This window comes from Lissotriton helveticus, chromosome 10, assembly GCF_964261635.1.
Source record: "Lissotriton helveticus chromosome 10, aLisHel1.1, whole genome shotgun sequence".
Taxonomy (NCBI): Eukaryota; Metazoa; Chordata; class Amphibia; order Caudata; family Salamandridae; genus Lissotriton; species Lissotriton helveticus.
Window position 1 is genome coordinate 774,300,616 of NC_136071.1, and position 4,277 is coordinate 774,304,892.

General features: G+C 55.1%; 1 non-coding gene across 1 annotated transcript; it reads left to right on the forward strand.

Annotated features, from left to right (window-relative positions):
* Positions 1 to 3,740: 3,740 nt before the first annotated feature.
* On the forward strand, positions 3,741 to 3,894 carry LOC144786287 (5.8S ribosomal RNA). Its single transcript, XR_013602111.1, has one exon. It is a non-coding gene; the product is annotated as a 5.8S ribosomal RNA (ribosomal RNA).
* Positions 3,895 to 4,277: the final 383 nt, after the last annotated feature.

Here is a 4,277-nt window from a genome sequence, read left to right on the forward strand (position 1 = left end):
CTGACTCCTGTTTGACCTGAGTGAACTGACCCTGTTGCCTGAAGCTGACCTTGTTAAACCAGTTCCTGCCCTTTAGCTGATCAAGATTAAGGATCAGAGCACAGGACATCATAAAGTTTTACTGCACACAAACATGCCTTATCCTACTTCTATCTGTTTCTGTTTCTTCTTTTATGGTCTATTTACGATATGGGTTGTGGTCCTTTTTATTATGGGTTTGCCCAGCTTGTCTAAAGAAGAATGTTGGGTTTGTTCAATGATTGATTATGGGCCGGAAAACTGTAAAATGGGTTTGTCGTCATGCTATACCTTGCGTAATAATACCTATGATTGGACAGTTGTATATAGTGGGTGTTTGTCCTATTGGCTAATGTTTGGCAGACCTTGCATATCCATGTTAGGCATTTTGCATGCTTGCAAAAGCAAGGACTGCCCCTTACTTTTATGCTGAGTTTTGTAACCCTGAGCATATATAAGGCCTCTGTTCTCTGTACTCCTCAGACTGCCTCATTCAGTTGCTAAGGCTTCTCGGTGACGTAGCCTCACTTATTTAAGTTTATTAAAGATGTCTTTTCATATTTCAGCTCCTATGCCAAGTTCTTTTTTCTATTAGTAAGTATTCCCTGAGAATGAAGATTTTATTTCTTCACTTTAAATAACATATGGTCATGCCAGAAGTAAAGAGACTTACCTTCAATCCTGGCTCATTATGAGCTGAAACGCATAGGAATTATGAGCAACCTTCGCATATCTTACTGTGAAATAAAAGTGCATACAGCAATTTGAAATTTGGCATCAGTGTACACCTTTGGAGGAGAAGTGGGTGAAGTATATATATATATATATATATATACATTCCAACACTTCTTTAATGACAGTACACGTGTTTCAGCTTTCGCATTCCTCAGTACCAACAATCAAATTATGTAGTGTTACAATCATGCTTTTAAATTCAGTGGTAACATTCCCATTGGAAGATTAATAGTTGCACACAAAAGAGGACTGCTGCCGTCTTTCTTGATAGTTACTATTAATGGCAGCCATGTCTGTGTGTGTTTTTATCAAAAGAGAACATTTTCAGAGCTTAAATTACCATCACAGATCGAAATATAGGTCAATAATTCATTTTTTCTTTCATTGGCTGTGATACATTGTAAGTGTTCATTGTTAAAATGTCACACAGATATTGAAAATACTAGGGATGGGTGGAATTGGCGTAAGGCCACTATTTGGAATTATGGAAAAATATGTGGAAAACGAGTGCACGTCCTGCAGCCAGCTGAGGGTCTGTGTGCCCTGGACAGGGGTCCCTTGTGCCCGGGCAGGTTCCATGAGGTTCCCTGATTTCCCCGGCCAGGCTGGGTTGAGAAACAGGGACCTGCCCCGGGCCTGGGTTTTGGTCAGGGGCTGGGGTGTGGGAGCCCCTGTCCTGTGGCCTACCAAGGGTTCATCTGCCCGGGACAAGGGTCCCTGGTACAGAGCCCCAGAGCCCTGCAAGGGCAGGTGGGAGCCTTACCGCTATGGCTCGGCTCGACAGGCAGATGGGCGTCCTTTCGGTCCTGGCCATCTGGTTCACACCTTTTCCGCCTCAGCGATCTGGTCGCACGCAATGCTTTCCAATGGGGCGAATATATGGCCGGGTTGCCCTGGAAGTCCCGATGAGAGCTCATTTGCCTCCCCGAACCCAGCCAGGGCTCCAGGAGGTCAGGCGCCTCCGCGCCTTGGGTCCCCTCCATCACTCAGTGTGCATGGAATCCCAGAAAGAGGGATAGCTTTCCTCTGAATTACTAGGGGCAGGGAATGCTGGAACACCCCTCCTGGGCTGGCAGTTCTTTGCCGGTGACCAGATGAGCTATGCCAGAACAACACCTCCCCTCCATCCGGGGGTCCCTCCTCCCGCGGCATGGTAAAGTGTCCGGGATGGGCTCCATGGGTCCTGGGCAGTACTCCCCCAGGCGTCTGGGCCTGAGAGCTCCAGCAGTCCTCCGGGAAGTGGAGCCCGAAGCCCTGCAAGGGCAGACAGGAGCCCAACCGAGAAGGCTCAGACGGGCAGATGGGAGTCTTTGAGGTCCCGGCCATCTGGTCACAAGCAGTGCTTTCCAATGAGGTGACCAGATGGCCGGGCTGCCCTGGAATTCCCAAAGGGGGCTCATTTACCTCGCTGATCCCAGCCAGGGCTCCAGGAGGTTGGGTGCATCCGGGCCAAGGGCCCCCTGAGTCTCGGGGTGTGCACAGGTTCCCAGAAAGAAGAGTAGCTGTCCTCCGGATTACTTGGGGCAGGGTATGCCGGAACACCCCTCCTGGGATGGCGGTTCTCTGCCGTGGACCAGATGGGCTATGCCTGGACAACACCTCCCCTCCGTCTGGGGGCTCCCTCCTCTGGCCCACGGCATGGTAAAGTACCCAGGACGTGCTCCATGGGTCCTGGGCTGTCCCCCGGGCGTCCAAGCCTCAGAGCCCCGGCTGTCCTCCCACTGCCTGAGGCCCAGCCAGTGTCTCTGAGCCTCCCATGAAGCGGAGCCCCAGAGCCCTGCAAGGGCAAGTGGGAGCCCTACCCCTACCGCTATGGCTCGGCTCAGGGTGGGCAGAGGGGAGTCCTTTCAGTCCCGGCCATCTGGTCGCACCTTTCTCCTTGGCCATCTAGTCGCACGCAATCCTTTCCAATGGGGTGACCCGATGGCCGGGCTGTCCTGGAACTTCCAATGGGGGGTCATTTGCCTCCCTGATCCCAGCCGGGGCTCCAGGAGGTCTTACACCTCTGTTGCCTCAGTTCACTCCATCACTCAGTGTGCACGGGTTCCCAGAAAGAAGGTTAGCTTTCCTCTGGATTACTAGAGGCAGGGTATGCCGGAACACCCCTCCCAGGCTGGCGATTCTCTGCCGGGGACCAGATGAGCTATGCCTGGACAACACCACACCTCAGTCCGGGGGCTCCCTCTTCCAGACCACGGCATGGCAAAGACCCCGGGACGGGCTCCATGGGTCATGGGCAGTCCTCCTCGGGCGTCCGGGCCCAAGAGCTCTGGCGGTCCTACCCGTGCCTGAGGCCCAGCCAGGGTCCCTGAGCACCCCAGGAAGCAGAGTCCCCGAGCCCAACCGCGAAGGCTCAGGGTGGGCAGATGAGAGTCCTTTGGGTTGGCCATCTGGTTGCACCTTTCCCCTCTGCCATCTGGTCGCACACAATGCTTTCCAATAGGGCGAACAGATGGCTGGGCTGCCCTGGAAGTCCCGATGAGGGCTCATTTGCCTCCCCGATCCCAGCCAGGGCTCCAGGAGGTCGGGGCATCCGCGCCCTCCGTCATTCGGTGCGCACAGGTTCCCAGAAAGAGGAGTAGCTTTCCTCTGGATTACTAGGGACAGGGTATGCCAGAATACCCCTCCCAGGTTGGCGGTTCTCTGCAGGGGACCAGATGGGCTATGCGTGGACAACACCTCCCCTCCATCCAGGGGCTCCCTCCTCCGGAACATGGCGCGGCAAAGTACCTGGGGCAGGCTCCATGGGCACTATGCAGTCCTCCCCTGGGCATCTGGGCCTGAGACCTCCGGCAGTCCTCCCCATGCCTGAGGCCCAGCTGATGTCCCAGATCCCCCCGGGAAGCAGAGCCCTGGAGCTCTGCAAGGGCAGGTGGGAGCCCATCCGCAAAAACTCGGGGTGGGCAGATGGAAGTCCTTTCATTCCTGGCCATCTGGTCGCACCTTTCCCCAGGCAGGTGGGCAAATGTTTTTGAAAAGTTGCCTGTGACTCTTGATGGTGGATCACTTGGTTCATGTGTCAATGAAGAACGTAGCTAGCTGCGAGAATTAGTGTGAATTGCAGGACACATTGATAATCGACACTCCGAAAGCACCTTGCGGCCTCGGGTTCCTCCCGGGGCTACGCCTGTCTGAGGGTTGCTCGATCGTCAATCGCCCTGGTGCTTCCCCGGGACACAGCTGGGACTGTCGCAGCATTAGCTCCACTTCCCTTCATCCCCCCACAAAGTCAGACCCCCTGATCACCCTTGGCAGGGTTCCTCGCTAGGTCCTGCAGCAGAGGTATGCCGCCGACACGTTTAGCCCTGAGAAGGGGTCTGGCGACCGGTCCGCCCCAGGCCTGTCCCGGGGTGCCTGGCTGTGTGCTGTGCGTGGCTGTCTGTGGTATCCCACCCGCTGCCCGAGGCCATGCGCTTCAGGTGTCCACCTCCGCAGACGGCTACCCGCAAAGGTCAAACCCCCTCCAGATCCAATCTGGGGAAAGAGGGCGCGTGCGCTGCCGGGACCCCAGGCCCTTTCTCTGG